This window comes from Mesoplodon mirus (genome assembly GCF_964341445.2).
Source record: "Mesoplodon mirus genome assembly, chromosome: X".
NCBI classification, from domain to species: Eukaryota; Metazoa; Chordata; class Mammalia; order Artiodactyla; family Ziphiidae; genus Mesoplodon; species Mesoplodon mirus.
The window spans coordinates 17924745-17945137 of NC_138981.1; the positions used below are offsets into that span (position 1 = coordinate 17924745).

Below are 20393 nucleotides of genomic sequence, written 5' to 3' on the forward strand. Positions count from 1 at the left end.
TATTTGTTCCAAAATTTTATTATAAAACTTTTCAAACACACAGCAAAAGTGAAAGAATTTTACAGTGAACCCCTATATACCTACCTCCTAGAGTCTACCATTAACATTTTCCTGTACTTGTTTTATCACATATTTATCCGTCCTTCTATCCATTCATTGATCCATCTTATTTTTTGAAGGATTTCAAAGTAAATTACAGACATCAGTATGCATGTCATTAATTAGAATTTTTGTATTTGTTTATCGATTTTTTCTTTTGACGTAAAATGTGTATACAATGAAATATGTACATCTTAAAGTATACATTTATTGAGTTTTTAAAAATTAATTATTTTTTGGCTGTATTAAGTCTTCGTTGCTGCAGGCGGGCTTTCTTTAGTTGTGGCGAGCGGGGGCTACTCTTTGTTGCAGTGCATGGGCTTTTCATTGAGGTGGCTTCTCATTCCGGAGCTTGGGCTCTAGGCATGCGGGCTTCAGTAGTTGCGGCACACGGGCTCAGTAGTTGTGGCACGTGGGCTCTAGAGCACAGGCTCAGTAGTCGTGGTGCATGGGCTTAGTTGCTCCGCGGCATGTGGGATCTTCCCAGACCAGGGCTCGAACCCGTGTCCCCTGCATTGGCAGGAGGATTCTTAACCACTGTGCCACCAGGGAAGCCCCACATTCATTGAGTTTTGACAAATGCACACACCTGGGTAATCCAAAATCCTATCAAGCTAAATAACATAGCACTTATTTTTAATTTAATTTTTAATATAAATATGTTGTTTTTAAAAATATGATGGTGGGCTTCCCTGGTGGCGCAGTGGTTGGGAGTCCGCCTGCCGATGCAGGGGACACGGGTTTGTGCCCTGGTCCGGGAAGATCCCACATGCCGCGGAGCGGCTGGGCCCGTGAGCCATGGCCGCTGAGCCTGCGCGTCCGGAGCCTGTGCTCCGCAACGGGAGAGGCCACAACAGTGAGAGGCCCGCGTACCGGAAAAAAAAAAAAAAAATATATATATATATATATATATATATGATGGCATGACTAGTCTTAAACTAAAAGACTGCAGTCACCTGCCCCTTACTCCCAATCCCATTTTCTGCTTCTCAAAAGCAACTACTTTCAAATCTTTTACATGCTTCTTCTGGTAATTCTTTATATATTCCTGTATAGAATGTTATTACTTCTATTTCTTACGTTTTCAAGTTTAGAATTATCTATCAGTTAGCTACTATGGAAGAATAGGATTTAGCTATCTCAGACAATTCCCTAAACATACTCTTTTTCTTCCCTCCATCCCCAATGTATTTATAGCATAGATTTGGTTAAGTTAATATTGAGTGTTTATATTATTTTAACTATATAAATATTGTTCATAGTTGATAGTAGATACGATCACATTCTATATCCTATGTAACTTTGGTTTTTCCCCAGTTACTTATCACCTATTTTTTGTTTGCTTTTTATATGTCTCATCAATTCATCTCTAAACTCTCTAAGAAAACTTAAGAATTCCTTTCAGTGTGGTTTAACACATTAAATAGTGCATCAGTTCCATTTTCTCTTGGAGGCATTGCTCCAGTCTGTATTATTTGTTCCCTAGGCCCATAGCAGGGCTGCCCCCAGGACTCTCCTTCACCTCTTCTAGCCTGTGTTGGATTCCTTATTTCTGGGTCCTACATCTTCCTCATGGTTTCTTCCCTCCTCTTTTTTTTTTTTTTAATATTTATTTATTTGGCTATGCCAGGTCTTAGTTGTGGCATGCGGGATCTTCATTGTGGCACGCGAACTCTTAGTTGTGGCATGTGGGATCTAGTTCCCTGACCAGGGATCGAACCCGGGCCCCCTGCATTAGGTGTGTGGAGTCTTAGCCACTGGATCACCCGGAAAGTTTCCCAGGTGATTTTTATCAAATAAGTTTGGAAAATGCTGCTTCAAGGACCGGTGGACACTAAACACTGAGCTTTTGAGCCATTTCGATGGCCTCACAGATCCATATGTAATGTTGGAGGGGAAGACGCCTTGGAGGTTGTGTGGCACAATTTCCGCCTTTTACTGATGAGAGAACAGAAGTAATTGATTTGCCAAAGTCGTGTGGTCTGCTGGAGTCAGAGCTAGAACTAGAATCCAAGTCTCCAGATGTTCTATTTTTATTCTTTCCACTGCATTTATGTGTGTTCTTCAGACTGAATGGGTGGGAAAAAAAAAAAAGTGCAAGTGATATCTGGTGTACCTACCTCAATCCACATTTGATTTTGAGGCAATAAAAAGTACCACTTACTGAGTGCCTACTATGTACCAGGCACTGTACTCTGTGCGACTTGCATGTTAAGTTTAAACCCTCACAACGAACGTGTAAATATTATGCCCATTTTAAGGATGAGAAGAGTAGGAATATGTTCAAGTTCACAAATGGTAAGTGGCAGGGAGGGGATTTGAAATAGGGTCTGGCTCCTAAGCCATGTCCTTCCCAGCCTGCAGTCCTCAAAGACAGAATGTCCTGCCTACACATGCTGCTGAGGCAAGGGCTGGGGGTTCTAACACTGCACCAAAACAGAGTAATGAGCTTCCACTGGCATGTGACCCAGTCACTGCTGCCATGGCTCTTCCCGATGCTTGGGAGCATTTCTCCACCACAGCCCCCCTCTTCTGAAGGTTGCCAATCCCCTTCAACCCCCTGCTGTTTACATGATCTTCTGGTTCTTACAGCCATCATAGCAAGGATGGGAAAAGTCATCCTGCCCTTTGCCTCTACCCTAGCCAAATCTCCATCCATAGCTCCAGTGTCTAAAGCTCTGCTGGTTGGACTCCCAGGTTCTCTGTTCGAATTGCAGCTGGGAAAGATTCCTCACATACAAATTTGCCATTCGTTGAATTTGGAAAGTACATCCGCTGGAGGAACATGGTGAGGTGGCCATGCCTCTGTATTTGGCTTGGCAAACATCTGGGAGACCTTTCAAATATTTGGGGTTGATATAATCTAGAACCTAGTCACTAGTTTGGAATTCAGTGAGTATTTTCAGGAAAATGAAATTGTCATGTTCTGATTCATATACACACACACAACTCAGGAAAATGTGTGTGTCTGGAGGGGGTTGATGAAAGTCTTAGAATTGGTATTCCGTGTTCAGAATAGGCAAGGTGATCCCACTTCCACTTCCTAGAAGGATGGGGAGCTTAGAGCAAATACAATTTCTAACCTTGACCCACACCCGGATGTTTTATAAATGGGTAAAAATCAGGTCAAAATCTACAAAAAGTGATCATGGAAATTAGCCTTATGAGAGAAAGTCAAGAACAGCATGCAGAGGGGTAAATACCAAAAGTGGGGGCAACCACAGCTCTTTGCCTTTGGGACTGGGTGAATGGATTGACCACGGGGATAGTCTCCAGGACAGACGAGCAGCACCAGCATCAGCATGTCTTGGGAGCTTGTTAGGAATGCACATTCTTGGGCCTCACCCCAGACCTACTGCACCAGATCCTCTGGGGTTGGAGTCTGGCAGTCTCTGATTTCACCAGTCCTCCAGGTAATTCTGATAGTGCTTTTGGACAGTAGTTCTCAACTACTGGTATATTAGCCTTGTACCATGGGGCACTTTGGGGAAAAAATGGCATTCTGATTTAATTGGTCTGGAGTGGGGCCTGGGCATTTCTAATGTGCAGCCATCCTCGATCCGAGGCCCAGCTCTGCCCCAGCTATGTGACCTCAGACACTTCACATATCTGCATCTCAGCTTTTTTCTCTCTCAAAAGGCACTGGGAAGCCAGTTGTTGTCATCTCTAGGACATTGTCCAGCTCTAACAAGCTTGGGAGCACTAGCTGGTGGTGACCCTTAAAGCTTCCTCCTAAATCCCTGCCTAGTGCTGCTAACTGGGGAGTCATGCCCCTAATGGGTGGCATCCAGGACTGAAAGGGCTGACTGACCGGTGGCTGAATAATGACATCCCCAAGGAGTTGATATGATCTGTCCAGCTTTCAGAAATGACCATCTAGAAAGGCCTCAGTCTCTTATCATCTGGAATGATACATCAGTGGGAAGAATTTCACTTTATTTCTGTAAAATTGTTCAGAGGCCAAAGTTTTTTTTTTTTTTTAATTATTATTTTGGGGGAAGGCTTTGCCTTGCCAAAATGTGCTCCATGGATGGGCGGTGTCAGCATTACCCGGAGCTTGCTAGAAATGCAGTCGCAAGGTCCACCCTAGACTTATTGAATCAAAATCTCTCTCTCTCTCTCTCTCTCTCTCTCTCTCTCTCTATATATATATATATATATATATATATTTTTTTTTTTTTTTTTTTTTTTTTTTTTGCGGTATGCAGGCCTCTTACTGTTGTGGCCTCTCCCGTTGCGGAGCACAGGCTCTGGACGCGCAGGCTCAGCGGCCATGGCTCACGGGCCCAGCTGCTTTGCGGCATGTGGGATCTTCCCGGACTGGGGCATGAACCCGTGTCCCCTGCATCGGCAGGCTTACTCTCAAACACTGTGCCACCAGGGAAGCCCCAAAATCTATATTTTATCAAGATCCTCAGGTCATTCGTCTGCACATTAAAGTTTAAGAAGTGATACTTAGAGCAGGTAGGAGACCTCTTAGTTTGGGGCCTGTTATAGACTGAACTATGCCCCCCCAATTCATATGTCAGTGCCCTAACCCCCAATACCTCAGAATGTGACTGCATTTGGTAATTAAGGGTAACTGAGGTCCTAAGGGTGGGCCCTAATCCAATATGACTGATATCCTTATAAGAAGAGGAAAAGACACCAAGGAAGCTAATGCACAGAGAAAGGGCCATGTGTGGACACAGCAAGAAGGTGGCTGTCTTCAAGCCAAGGAGAGAGGCCTCAGGAGAAACCAAACCGCAGGCCCCTTGATCTTGGACTTCTAACCTCTAGCACTGTGAGAAATAAATTTCTTTTGTTTAAGCCACCCAGTCTTTTGTTGTGGCAGGCCTAGCAGACTAATGCAGGGCCTCTGCTAGAACATAAGCTTCAAGAGATTTTGCTCAGTGATGTGTATCCCCAGTATCTGGCACATAATAGGAATTCAAAGAATATTTATTGAATACAAAATAAAATGACAAATTCCCACTCATTTGGCATAATTAATCCAGGGACATATTCATAGAACACATCTTTGAGAGGGAATGATTATAGGGTGTTCTGTTCATCTTTTCAAAGAAATAGTATAAAATGCCAAGGGCTATTCTTTTTCCAAATAAGGCCTTCAAGAAATCTGGGAACTTGCACAAAATCTCCAGTACTTATCTTCTTTTCTCTACGCTAACCTCTGCAGCACGTTTTGCTGTGTGACCAGTATCTTTTTAATCTCAAAGAGGTCTCTGCATTCTCAAATTTTTTTCCAGCTTCATTGAGGTATCATTGACAAAAAAAGGTTTTGTATATTTAAGGTGCACAATGTGATGGTTTTATATATGTATACATTGTGAAATGATTACCACAGTCAAGCTAATTAACATAGCCATCACCTCACATGGTTACAATTTTTTGTGTCGTGAGACCACCTAAGATCTACTCTCTTATCAAATTTCAGGTATCTGATACAGTATTATTTTATTTATTTATTTTTTGCGGTATGTGGGCCTCTCACTGTTGTGGCCTCTCCCATTGCGGAGCACAGGCTCTGGACGTGCAGGCTCAGCGGCCATGGCTCATGGGCCCAGCCGCTCTGCGGCATATGGGATCTTCCCGGACCGGGGCACGAACCCGTGTCCCCTGCATCGGCAGGCAGACTCTCAACCACTGCACCACCAGGGAAGCCCTGATACAGTATTATTAGCTATAGTCATGATGCTATACATTAGATCCACAGAACTTATTCATCTCATAACTGAAAATTTGTACACATTGACCAACATCTCCCATTTTCCCCACCACCCCCCAGGCCCTGGAAACCATCATTCTACTCTCTGATTGTACGAGTTTGACTTTTTTATTTTTTATTTTTTTTATTTTTTTTTTGACTTTTTTAGATTCCACATATAAGTGAGAGCATACAGTATTTGTCTTTCTCAGTATTTGTCTGGTTTATTTCACTTAGTATAATGTCCTCCAGGTTTATCCATGTTGTCACAAATGGCAGGATTTCCTTTTTCATTGCTGAATAATATTCCTTTGTATATGTATACCACTTTTCTTTATCCATTCATCCACCAGTAGACACTTAGGTTGTTCCCATATCTTGGTTACTGTGAATAATGCTGCAATAAACATGAGAATGCAGATAATCTCTTAAAGGTAGTGATTAAATTTCCTTTGGATGTATATGCAGATGTGAGGTTACTGGGTTATATGGTAGTTCTAATTTTAGTTTTTTGAGGAAACATCATATTGTTTTCCATAATGCCTGTACTAACTTACATTCCCACCAACAGTGTACAAGGGAATTGTACTCTTTTCTCTGTACCCTCACCAACACTTATCTATTGTCTTTTTGATAATAGCAATCCTAGCAGATGTCAGGTGATACCTCACTGTGGTTTTGATTTGCATTTCCCTGATGATTAGTGATGTTGAGCACCTTTTCGTATACCTGAGGGCCATTTGTATGTCTTGTTTGGGAACATGTCTATTCAGGTTCCATGACCATTTTAAAATCAGATTATTTGGTTTTTATGCTATTGAGTTGTATGAGTTCCTTATATATTTTGGATACTAACCCCTTATCAGATATATGGTTTGCAAACATTTTCTCCCATTCCATATGTTGCCTTTTCATTTTGTTTATTGCTTCCTTTGATGTAGAGAAGCTTTTTGGATTGATGTCGTCCCCACTTGTCTACTTTTGCTTCTCTTGCTTGTGCTTTTGGTGTCACATCCGAAAAAATCATTGCCAAGACCATTGTCAAGGAGTTTTCCTCTAGGAGTTTTATGGTTTCAGGTTTTATATGTAAGTCTTTAATCCAGTTCAAGTTAATTTTTGTGTATGGTGTAAGATAGGGGTACAATTTCTTTCTTTTGCATGTGAATGTCCAGTTTTCCCAACACCTTTTGTTGAAGTGACTATCCTTTCTCCATCGTGTATCCTTGTCTCTCTTGTCAAAGATTAGTGACTATATATGTGCAGGTTTATTTCTAACACTTTGATGGAGTCTTTAGGGTTTTCCATATATGAGATCATGTCATCTGCTAACAGATAATTTAACTTCTTTTCTGATTTGGATGTCTTTTATTTATTTTCCTTTCTAAATTGTTCTGACTAGGACTTCTAGCACTATTTTGAATAGTAGTAATGGAGTCAGGGCTGCTTCAGCATGCACAGACTGAGGTCAGTGGGCCTTCCTCTGAGGGCATGGACAGTCTCCCACTAGGTCCCCGAGCCAGCAGGACTGCTCCTCAACCTTGGCTGAGAGGGGCTAGGGGCTGCTTCAGGGTCCACAGCCAGGATTGAGACTGGGGGGCCTGTTATCCAAGGCATGGGCTGTATGGCTCCTTCCAGGTCCCTTAGTGGGTAGTGCTGATGGCAGGACCAAGGCCAAATAGGACTGTGGCCAAGTCCACAGGGAGACAGGGCTGTTTCTGGGTCTGTAGCTGGGGCCACAGTCTGCAAGTCTGCCCTGGTGGCGTGGGCCTTCCTTCTCAAAATGGCCCTCCTCAGTCTGGGGCTCCACCAGGGTTTTGCAACCTCCTACCTGGATCCCAAAGCTGCCATGAAGGCACTTTTGTCGGTGGATGGCTGCCAAATTATTGTTGCTGTGGGGGAATATGTGTAGGGGAGATCTCCCATTCTGCCATCTTGCTGACATCACCCCCTGTTACTCAGAAATTTTTTACAAGGATGGTTAATGCCTCCCCAGGGAGAAAGGTAAGCCTTGGAACTATTTGCTCACCAAATGCCAGGTTATCTGAAATTATGGAGATAGAAAACATATACAATACATGGAAGCAAATAAAGACTGTTTAACTGTAGCTGAAGCCCACCCGGCTTAAATGTTCTCTTGGTGAAAGGCTGGAAAAGGAAGGAAGGTACTCCCAAACTCAAGTGTAACAAACTTGTTCAATGAATTAATCCCATTCATACAATGGAATACTACACAGCTGTGAAAAAATTGAGGCGGCTCTAAATATCTTAGATGTTACAACTTACTAGATCTAGAAAAAAACCAAACTTTGGGGGCAAAAAGGGGACATATGAACTTATATATACTTGTATATATATAGAATATACCTAGAAGGAGAAACAGGAGTGGTTTACCTCTGAGGATAAAGTCTAGGGTTCTAAAATAGAAGGAAGAGTTACTTTTCATTACATGCCCTTGTGATCCGTCTGCACATGTTACTTTGAATTTGTATTATGTTTTTAATTTAAAATTTACTTACGTGAAAAGAAATAAAAATTTGACAAGTTATTCCAGAGCTTGAAGCAAAGTACAGTTCCCAAGCCCTCCCTGGAACAGAAAGAAAAAAAAGATACTTTCTTCTCCTCTGTGGCGCCTGCCTTATGATACTCAATCCCAAAGCCATAGTTAGTGCCACAGTGACACCTGGCCTCTGCGTCTTGTTAGTGTTGCAGGAAGGGAGACCCCTTCCAGGGCCCACTAACAATAGTAGCACCTTTCGGTCAATCCTTTGACCAAGATTTTTGTTTGTTTGTCTTTTGCGGCACGCGGGCCTCTCACTGTTGTGGCCTCTCCCGTTGCGGAGCACAGGCTCCGGACGCACAGGCTCAGCAGCCATGGCTCACGGGCCCAGCCGCTCCGCGGCATGTGGGATCTTCCCAGACCGCGGCACGAACCCGTGTCCCCTGCATCGGCAGGCAGACTCTCAACCACTGCGCCACCAGGGAAGCCCCTGACCAAGATTTTTTAAATGTCCAAATATCCATGACTGGAATCATTAAAAAGAAATCTGAAACTAACCCTTCGTCCACCTGTATGGTCAGGCCACTCAAGATGGCTGTTCTCTTGCTCTCTGTACATCCCTGCCCGACCAGGGCCTGCTTCCCCTACACCCTACACACAGGACTGACCTTCCTAGGTACCTGCCCCAGGCCCCAGCTAGTAATTGTTCTTATCGAAGGGGCGGTGAGGGGCGTACCCCTGGGCTGGTTTCCCTGGTAACTAATGAGGCCACCTGATGTCACTTCCCCTATAACTGGGAACCTCCCCCTCTCCTGGGGAGCGAAGCCTGCTGCCATGTCCTGCCCGCCGTCCACAGCACACAGTGGGGTGTCACTCTAGGACCTTGCTTCAGACAGGTAAGCTCCCCCATCTGTTAAATCACTAACCCATCTGTTAAATCACTAATGTGTCTGTTGCTTTGGTGCAGCTGAACACCACCCAAAGTCCCTCCCACCCCATCCCCACCCCTAGCTTGAGAAAATGTTATTTTTTGTTCATATTTTCCCTCTTCGTGAAATCAGTATGTTTAGGCACTTCCTTTTCAGAAGAGATGCAACTCATCCCCATGAGGGTTCGGAGGGCAGCTCCTTGGAAGCCATACCCCCTAGAACACAGGGCCCTAAACTTTGAAATAAGCAACAACTAAAAAGGCTCCAGAACACCTGAAATAGCAGTTGTCACCAAACCCTATGTTAACATTCTGGACTTTGTTCCTTAAACCAGTGATTTTTAAACTTGAGTGTGTGTCAGAATCACCTGCAGGGCTTGTTAAAGCGCAAATTGCCGGGCCCCAGCCCCAGGGTTTCTGATTCAGTAAGTCTGAGGCAGGGCCCACTTCTCATTTCTACCCAGTTCCCCGGTGAGGCTGCTGGTCTTGGTCTGGGGACCACACTTAGACTCTGGAAATTGTAAGGAATTAGCCTAAGGTACTGATCTTCATTAAAATCTTTACTAACTGAAATGTATGTATTCTTAACATCTTTATCATAAGTATAGTGCATATTCATTAGAGGAAAGTTGGTTTAAAAATGAAAAGTAGAAAGAAAAATATATCACCCATGATGCCAATATTCCGACCTAACCACTCTTGACTTTTTTTTTGGATCTACAATTCCTGATAAGCCTGATTATCCATTTCACCAGGCCACTGCAGATTAGAAGCTGCTACCCAAAATGTCATGGGAGTTAGGAGGCAACTGATAATGTGCCCAAAGATGGCCTTGGTGAGAGGCCGCTGGGAGACAAAGCAGGGAGAGGAAAATGTGAGTGGACTGAGCTATATCATCACGCGATCAAATTAAGCATGGGCTTCACGTTGACCCCATCATATGCACAGGACACTATGGGACCTCAAAGGAGGAGCATCCATCTCAGCCAACAAGCATGGGCAGGGAAGGAGGTCTTTCTGAAAGAGGGGACTTGAGCCTCAGCCTAAAGGGAGAGTTGGAACTGAGGTGGCAAAGAGAAGGAGGAAAGGTATTCCAGGTCCAGGAGTCAGGAGGAGCGAGGCCTGGAGGCTCCTGTGTGCAAGAACTTAATCAGAGACGAAGGGAAGGTTAGAGGGAAAAGTTTGAAACTCGGAGGCTGTGTCACTGAGGGTGTCGTATGCTCTTTTGTCAAGCTTGGGCTTTATCCTTCAGGCCACTGGAAGCCATTGAAAGATTTTCAAACAACAACATGACATTAGCAGGTGAGTATTTCACATGGACCATCAGTGAATGCAGAGTGGAGATGCGGCTTTGCCAGTAGTCCAGGTAGAGGGGGTGGTGAGCTCCAGAAATGGGGCAGTGGGAATAGAGATTGAAATGAAGGAGAGAAATAGGTGACAAAATCAACAGGGTTTGAGGGCTGACTCAGCAGGGTTGGGGTGCGAGAGATGGCGCTGTGGAGGCTGGTTCTCTGAGGGGCTGTGTGGTTGGTGGCACCTCCACCTGGGACAGAGGAGGATGGAAGCAGAGCCTGCTCTGCGGGGAAGAAGCTGCGCTCAGGCTGAGCCACGGTGAGGAGAGGCTGGAAATGATGTCCCCCTGGATGAAATCATTTTCCATATTCTCTTTTAAAGAAAGCAGCAGTGTAGATCACACTTCGAAATCATTTCATTTTTTTTTTAGAAAAAGAAAAGATTTGGGCACCCAAAGGAACTAGCTCCAGTAGTTTTCAGAAATTATGGTCTGTGAGTGTCCTCATTCCCTGAGAAGTCAGATAAATGAGACATTGCTATGATATAAATATGCCTGCACATGAAGTGAATTACATTAGATGGGCAGCTTGTCCATCAATCTTTTCTAAGACTCTTTGGGACTTAGAAGTTGAGTATTTTATGCATCTGAATCTCTACAAAACTGTTTTGGAGAAGCTTTGGCCTTAGCTCAGCTTTTCAATGACTTGCTTGAGGGCAGAGGTGAATGTAATCATCTTCTTAGAACACAGGTGGATTTCCTAGAAAAAGAGCAGCAGGGAACACCATGAACAGAATTGCCTCATGCTCTTGGGACAATCTATTCACCACCCAGGTCACTTGAGGAAAGAAACCCAAATCCATGTCCAGAAAGTGAAAGGGGAGGGAAAGGCAGAATTATCGGAGCCTCCAAGTGCTTCTGCTGGTCGAGTCCACTTCAACCTTCACCACAAACCACTGATAAATGAAAATGGGGCTTACACACTTCTATTTGCAATATTATGGGATGTAGAAAGTCTAAATGAGTTTGTTAGCATCCTTATCAATGGTTTTTTACATTTGGTGACCTTCAGTGAGGTGTTTGAAAAATCAGTCTACCTGTTAGGCTTGCTGCCAACATGAACCCCCAAATCAACCCAACAGGATGTGTAGCAAGCGCCGAACACATGTAAACTCCCTGCTTGTGCTTTCCTTTTGTTAGGTGAACTGAAATTGAACTAGATTTCAAAAAGTAAGATTCCATGTAACTGTCACTAGGGTGTATTGAGAACTAGTCACTGTTGTAAATCCTTTACGTTTGCAAACTCATTTACTCGCACACACAATCCCATTTCACAGATGAGAGTGTGGAGGTGCAGAGAGGGTCAGTGAGTTGTCCAAAGCCACAGCCGAGAGGTGGAAGAACTGAGATTCAAACACAGAACTCTGGAGCCTGCATTTTTAACCCCCATAATATACAGCCTCTGCCACAGAGCAGAGACCCCGAAAGAGGAGAATGGGGAAGGGGATAACGCCATGCATTCATACTGGGGGTTCTGGCAGGTGCTGGGTGGGCATGGCAGGGGATACAGCGGTGAACCAGGCCATGCCTCCAGGAGGTCACTGGTTTGTAAGAAAGGGTGAGGCAAAGACACAAAGAGCGCCACCAAAAAGTAGAGCAAGGAAAGCGCCGTGAGAGAAGCACAGATCAATGTGGACGTGGGAGCAAATGAGGAGAGAGTTCTTTTTTCATCAGTAAAAGCTCCCTGGAGGAGACAGTGTCAGGCAGTAATTCCTTCCGGCTGCAGTGCATGCCAGAGGCAGGAAAGCAGCAAGAGGAGAGGTGGAAAGAGGGGCTGGGGCCTTGTTTTAGGGGGCACAGCCCTGTCCCCGCCCTGCGCTCGAAGCCAGCACGCCCGCCCACGGAGCGGGAACTGAGCTGAGCTCCAGAGGGCGAGTTTCCAGGTGGGAGAGTCGCCTCTGCTGTCTCCTGGCCCGGAATCTTACCCCTCCCTCGCACTTTTGTCTCGTTGATACATGTTGCTGCTCCTGGCCCAGCCCCATCTGTGCCCTGACGCTTCTCCTCCTTTAGAATTCAGGCCAAGCATGGAGAAAAGCCTCTTTCTTGGCTTCTTTTGTCAAGTAGGGGCAAGCTGTCACTTTGAAGAACTGCATGTCCCAATCCCAGGGTCCTCTGAGTTTGAGTTTCATCTCTAAACTCGGGATAATGAGTAATGACTAAATGGGTCTTGTGTATAAAGTGCCTAGTACGGTATCTGGCACATAGTAGATACTCAGTACATGGTAGCAGTTATTAAGGTGATTTAGGAAGATAATTCTGAGCAGCATAAGGATAGCTAGTGGGGGAAAGGGAAGCGAAAATAGCACACTTATCGAGAGCTTACTGTGTGCCATGCACTGTTCTGAGGACTTTATATTTAACTCAAATCTTATAGCAACTCTCCAAAGTAGGTACTATCTTCCCATTATATAGGTGAGGAAAATTGAAGCACAGAAAGATTAATTTTTTGAGATCACACAAGCTAGGAAGCTGCAGACGAAGAATATGAACACAGGCAATCTGGCTCCACAGCCCTTACTCCTTATTTTTTGTTGAGGTATAATTGACATATAACATTACAGTTGACTCTTTTAAAAAAAAAATTATTTATTTTATTTATTTACTTTCGGCTGCGTTGGGTCTTCGTTGCTGCACGTGGGCTTCCTCTAGTTGCAGCAAGCAGGGGCTACTCTTCGTTGCGGTGCACGCGGGCTTCTCATTGAGGTGGCTTCTCTTGTTGCGGAGCACGGGCTCTAGGTGCGTGGGCTTCAGTAGTTGTGGCTCTTGGGCTCTAGAGCACAGGCTCCGTAGTTGTGGCGCACAGGCTTAGTTGCTCCGTGTCATGTGGGATCTTCCCGGACCAGGGCTCGAACTCATGTCCCCTGCATTGGCAGGCGGGTTCTTAACCACTGCACCACCAGGGAGGTCCCCATTACGGTTGACTCTTGAATAGCATGAGTTTGAACTGCACGGGTCCACTTATATGCAGATTCTTTTTCAATAAATATATGCTACAGTACTACACAATCCGCAGTTGGTTGAATCCAAGGATGCAGAACCTTGGATACAGAGGGCTGACTGTAAAGTTATAGGTGATTTTCAACTGCATGGGGGGGGTTGGGGCCCCTAAGCCCTGTCAACTGATTAGTTTCAGGTGTACAACATAATGATTTGATATTTGTGTATATTGTAAAATGATCACCACAGTAAGCCTAGTTAACATTTATCCCCATAGTTACAAATTTTTTTTCTTGTGATGAAGACTTTAAAGATTTACTTTCTTAGCAACTTTCAAATATGCAATACAGTATTATTAACTGTACCCACCATGGTGTACACTACATCCCCACGACTTAATTATTTTATAACTGGAAGTTTGTACATTCTGACCTCCTTCACCCATTTAGCCCCTCCCCCAGCCCTTGCTGTTAATCACTAGGTGTACCACCTCTAAGCAGGGAGGCCTTTTATTTATTTATTTTTTTGGTGTGGTACGCGGGCCACTCACTGTTGTGGCCTCTCGCGTTGCGGAGCACAGGCTCCGGACGCGCAGGCTCAGCGGCCATGGCTCACGGGCCCAGCCGCTCCATGGCATGTGGGATCTTCCCGGACCGGGGCACGAACCCGTGTCCCCTGCATCGGCAGGCGGACTCTCAACCACTGCGCCACCAGGGAACCCCAGGGAGGCCTTTTAGAAAGGAGGATGAGGAGTTCACATGAGCCAAGAAGGAGACCTGGACTAATCTAGTGCCCAAGGGCATGCAAAGTGGGAAACAATGAAAGACACAGCGCAGACACTATAATCTAGCAAGCTAACTTGGTAACCAACTGCAAATAGTGAATGTTGGATGAAGAGGCAGACCTCATTTCTACCGTGTATGATTTTCACAAATCATGAAAAGATGAAAATCAGTTGTATGTTACCAGGGGATGGGGGGGGGGGATAAATTGGGAGATTGGGACTGACATATACACACAGTACTATATATAAAATAGATAACTGATAAGAACCTGCTGTATAGCAAAGGGAACTCTACTCAGTACTCTGTAATGGCCTATGTAGGAAAAGAATCTAAAAAAAAAAACCAGAGTGGATGTATGTATATGGATAACTGATTCACTTTGCTGTACACCTGAAACTAATACAACATAGTAAATCAACTATACTCCAAAAAAAAAAAAATCAGTTGTATGTTCTAAGAAATTACATCACATCCTGTTAAGTTTTCAAGAGATATTTGAGAAACTTGAAACATCTTATACAGTGGATGGAGAATCAATCTGATTTTGGACTGCCATTGTTGAAATATGAGAAGACAAATGAACCTCTACTTCCTCCTCGTTCAACCTAGAGATTCTACTTCTTCTATGGTTATGCCAAAGCCATCCATGTCAGAAGTGTCTTCTGTGTTCAAGTCTTAAGTAAGTGAAAATTAACAATATGCACATCTGACTCCAATATGGCATGTCTGTCTGAAAGTCAGTCACAACTCTCCACATCTTCCAAAGAATGACTCCCTCACACGCCCTCCACCAGTATCACTCACCAACAACTCTTCTCTCTTCCTTTCTTATATTACGAATTCAAAGTTATTTGCTTTAAAATTGTTGTTTATTACACATAGAGACATGTTTTCACTGTACAATTGATCTATTTTTCTATCTGCAAAAAGTTGTTTCAGTATCTCGGGTTGGGTTAGGTATATCATGATTTTTTCCATTGAAATTAATGGAAACATTTTTTTATTTAATAACTTTTCACTTAGCAGCAGGGCTTTTAGGATAAAATGAAGAATGATTTATTTTGGTCATGTAGTAGAAATTCAGTATGTGTTTGAATGAATAGAATGGGTGCATGCATCAGTGAAAGTCACAGGAGGAAGGAGTTTCTAGATGGAGAAAGAGGGCTGGTGCTACTCCCTATGGCAAGAGCACATAAATGGTACATTCTTTTCTTTCTACTCTCTTATTTCAGTCTCTTAGTAGCTATTTGCAAGACTTATTTTTTCTCATTTGGTCCTTTGAAAGCTAAGATTATGAGATCTAGAGATCAATAATCTTTGATTTTTATAAATAGTCTCCTTCTGAAATGATAAAGTCCTACTACGTTCATCTCCAGGTTCTACTAGGCTACCCTCCCTCGTGAACCAGGCCAGTCCTCAAGACTAGGGATTATGCTGTGAAAAGCCTGTGTTACAATGTGGACATTGCCTTGGAAAGGTAGAAAATGAATCCATTAGAAGCCATTAGTTAGTGCCCTAAGGGGTGAGCTCTCCTCTGCCACATTGTCCAGAGGTTGAAACTTGGCCAGAGAAATGTAGATGGCTGAAAAGAGGCCCCTGAAAAAACCAGGAAGGCCGTGTGTAGGTGCTGGATTCCTGGACCTGAGAATGGGTTGATGGGGAAAGCTATAGATTGAATGTTTGTGTCCCCCCCCAAATTCATATGTTGAAATTCTAAACCCCAATGGGATGGTTTTAGGAGCTAGGGCCTTTGGGAATTGATTAAGTCATGAGAGTTGAGCCTTCACAAATGGGCGTAGTGCCTTATAAGGGACACGAGAGAACTTGCTTCTTTTCTCTGCTCTCCGCTGTGTGAGGACACAGCAAGAAGGCAGCCATCTGTAAAGCAGGAAGAGGGTTCTCACCAGAACCCGACAATGCTGGCACCCTAATCTCAGACCTCCTAGCCTCCAGAACTGTGAGAAATACATTTCTGTTGTAAGCCACCCAGTTTCTATGGTACTATGTTATACCAGCCCAAACTAAGATAGGAAGCCATCAAAACAGAGAACAAATATGCTAAAAATAAGCAGTCAACTTCGTTAGTTTCACTAGAGTTGGCTGTACTCGTTGCATTTAATATTGTTTAGAATGTGTTATCCATTGGCCGAAGATTAGACATATGGTCATGGAGATTTTTCATTGCAGTGGTATTTGTTAGAGTGAGCTTTGAATTCTTTCTTAAAAAAACCAAGCAGTGCCCATGTAAATTAGAAGTCCAGCCTTGGACATTGCTTGTGGCAGACACTCTTGGCTGCCTACCCAACAGCCCTGTTACCTCCTTTCTCTATAACAAATAGAACTCTGATTTTGTTCAAGCTATGTGTTTCAAGGAAGGTCAGGACACTTCCTAGCCTCAGAGGATGAATCTTGAGTAGTCAAAGGCAATCACTGGTGATTGGTTTGGGAACACATTTGTGACACACAATTCTGGTCAGTTGGACATAAGGGAAAGTCTTCTGGGGGTAGAGTGCAAAGTCTTCTGGGAAACTCAAAGAGATACATAAGGTCTTTCTGCCTCTGTCTTTGGCTGGGTGAGTAGGTGATAGTAGGTCCTGCTGCAGCTATCTTGCAACCATTAGGGGGCAAACGTGGACCAATGCCAACATGCTGAGGATGGCAGAGGGGAAAGAGAAAAAACCTGGGTTCTTGATGACATCATTAAATTTCTGAATGAACTAACCCTAGAATGTCCTTCCTTTGGACTTGTTGCATGAGGTAATAAAGGTTTTTTCTGTTTAAGCCCCTGCTACTCAAGATGCAGTACGATTACCAGTAGCATCAGCATGCTTGGGAGCTTGTTAGAAATGCTGCAGACCTAATGAATCAGAAGCTGTGTTTTTTTTTTTTTTTTTTTTTTTTTTGCTGTACGTGGGCCTCTCACTGCTGTGGCCTCTCCCGTTGCGGAGCACAGGCTCCGGACACACAGGCTCCGCGGCCATGGCTCGCGGGCCCAGCCGCTCCGCGGCATGTGGGATCTTCCGGGATCGGGGCACGAACCCGTGTCCCCTGCATCGGCAGGCGGACTCTCAACCACTGCGCCACCAGGGAAGCCCAGAAGCTGTGTTTTAAAAAGAGCCCCTGGTGATTCCTAGCCACGTTAAAATTTGAGAAGTGCTGGTTTAAGCTGTTCCTAGTTAGATTTTCTGGTATTGGCAGGTAAAAAGCAAAGTGACATGCTGTCTTACAAAGCAATAGCAAAGAGCTTGTTTCTTAGCACCAAGAAGAGGATGCAAGGAAAAGACAAGTGTTTCTATCTATGCAAGTCTTTGAGACCTATTAGAAAAGTTCCCTTGCTCTTTAAACTGCTGTATTTCTAATATCGAGAGGAAACAACTTATCACATAGTGGCTGTACTTTTTAGCTTCAAAAGGCAGTGAAAACAGTTTTTTTTTTCCATCTGTTTATTTTTTTAAGGGAAATTTAGTTTTTTTTTAATTAAAAAAATTATTTTATTTATTATTTATTTTTGGCTGCGTTGGATCTTCGTTGCTGTGCGCAGCTTTCTCTAGTTGCAGCGAGCAGGGGCTACTCTTCATTGCGGTGTGTGGGCTTCTCATTGCAGTGGCTTCTCATTGTGGAGCATGGGCTCTAGGCACGTGGGCTTCAGTAGTTGTGACACACAGGCTCAGTAGTTGTGGCTCGCGGGCTCTAGAGCACAGGTTCAGTAGTTGTGGCGCACTGGCTTAGTTGCTCCGGGGCACGTGGAATCTTCCCGGACCAGGGCTCGAACCCATGTCCCCTGCATTGGCAGGTGGATTCTTAACCACTGGGTCACCAGGGAAGCCCTGTTTTGTTTTCTATGTTTTTTTTTTGAAGTATAGTTGATTTATAATGTTCTGTTAATTTCTGCTGTACAGCAAAGTGATTCAGTTATACATATATATACATTCTTTTTCATATTCTTTTCCATTATGGTTTATCACAGGATATTGACTATAGTTCCCTGTGCTATACAGTATGACCTTGTTGTTTATCCATTCTGTATATAATAGTTGGCATCTGCTAATCCCAAACTCCCAATCCATCCCTCCCCAACTGCCCACCCCCTTGGCAACCAGAAGTCTGTTCTCTATGTCTGTGAGTCTATTCTCTGTTTCGTGGATAAGTTCATTTGTGTCATATTTTAGATTCCACATGTAAGTGATATCATATGGTATTTGTCTCATTCTGACTTACTTCACTTAATATGATAATCTCCAGGTCCATCCATTTTGCTGCAAATGACATTATTTCATTCTTTTTTTATGGCTGAGTAGTATTCCATTGTATATATGTACCACATCTTCTTTATCCATTCATTTGTCGATGGACATTCAGGTTGTTTCCATGTCTTGGCTCTTGTGAATAGTGCTGCTATGAACACAGGGGTGCATGTAGTTCTGTCCAGATATATGCCCAGGAGTGGGATTGCTGGATCATATGGCAACTCTACCTTTAGTTTTTTGAGGCACTGCCATACTGTGAAAACAGTTGTTACAGTCACTAAAAATGCAGGCTGTGTGAACACCTCTTGAGTTCACATCTCCAGGTAAATGAAGACTAAAAGGGGCAAGAAATGGAAAGAGAACAAGACACCAAAAGAAAAAGAAGTTCTAAATCAATTACTGGGTTTAGATCAATAAGACGTCTCAGATTTCCTCATATATATAGTTACTCAAGAGTAATTGCAGTGTCCATCCAGATTGCAAATATATTAATAGCACAAAATGAAATAATTCTGAGTTGTTAAGAGAAAACAAGATATTCTCATAACATTATTCCTGAAAAGACTACTCAAGTTTTCCAAGGTTGTCCAAAACAGGCAATTGCACAAGTCATTCTGTGTTTATCCTGAGTTTAAACAACTGTTAAAATACAAGAGGCCACTAAATATGATTACTTAATGGTCTATTGGTGGACTTTTAATTTCAACAACAAAATTTCAACAAAACAAAAATTCTGCAGCTTTTTTTAGGGAAACTACTCTGTTGTGATTATCTTTCAACAACAAGCTATTGGGAAATCATTTAGGTTGGTGCTTATTGTGAAAACACTGTTATTAACATTATTTCATAGCCTGCATTCCTGAAATCTCATTTATTATATTTGAGAAGGAAACAGCTGAGCAAAAATTATGCTGAGGATTTAGAGATTAAACCAATGTAATATTTAGTGATAATCTTTAAAAAATTAAGGCCTCAGGTTCCCAAATTTCATTGGCATTTCACATTATAAAATCACCCTATTTATACCATAGAATTGCTGGGAGAAGAAATGGAGATACAGTATTCTACAGTGTTCCTAAAAGCTGTCATGTGGTATGATACAAACCAAAAGAGACTCCAAAAGAACAAGCAAGCAACTTCAAAACCTTGGTTCGATCAGTTTAAGGATCTGTGGAATATGATAGCCAAAGCCAATCAGAAATAACTTCTGAACAGGATGTTTGCACATTCCCCATTAAAGAACTGATAGAGACAACTTTTCCCCAATAAGTCACTTGGAAGTTCATGGCTCTATTTGTACTTTTGCTTCATGATCCTTTCCCTTCCGGTTGCCTGCTTTGCTTTCCTCTTGAGCATCTCCAGGGATGGAAATGTACCTGAGAAAGAAAAGGAGAAAAAGTTGAGGCACATCTTTGAGTGGTTTCAAGGTTTAACTGAAAGATTTGCCTCAAGAGAAGGTGGCAAGACATGGACGGGGTTTGTGCACTGTGCATGGAGCTCACATATCGTGTCCTCCTGGACTCTGTTCTCGTGGGAACCTGGCTCTATTTCTTCTGTCGGTTGCATTTATAATCCTCAGTATTCAGACAAAGATGAGGCTGAAGAGTTTCACGTGGAGTTATCAGATACTTGTATCTACTGTATATCTGCCGTGAGACCCTCTAGCCTGTGCGGGATGTGGGGATGCAGGTATATAGGACTTGTTTCCCTACCCTGAAAACACTTAGAGTCTAGCTAAGGAATAAAATACTAAGTCATACTGAAGTTTTCACTTTTGCTTCTTTTCTTCCCAAATTTTATGGCTTAGAGGAAGCCTTTTTTTTTTTTTTTCGGTGGCCCTGC

At 43.4% G+C, this 20393-nt stretch overlaps 1 long non-coding RNA gene across 1 annotated transcript in view; it reads left to right on the plus strand.

The window, feature by feature from the left end:
- The window catches only part of LOC309796760, a 32242-nt gene extending 14857 nt beyond the window's left edge, over nucleotides 1–17385 (plus strand). The window contains exon 3 of the long non-coding RNA XR_014292498.1: nucleotides 17087–17385. This is a non-coding gene — a long non-coding RNA (uncharacterized lncRNA). The remainder of the gene's footprint in view (nucleotides 1–17086) is intronic.
- Nucleotides 17386–20393: the final 3008 nt, after the last annotated feature.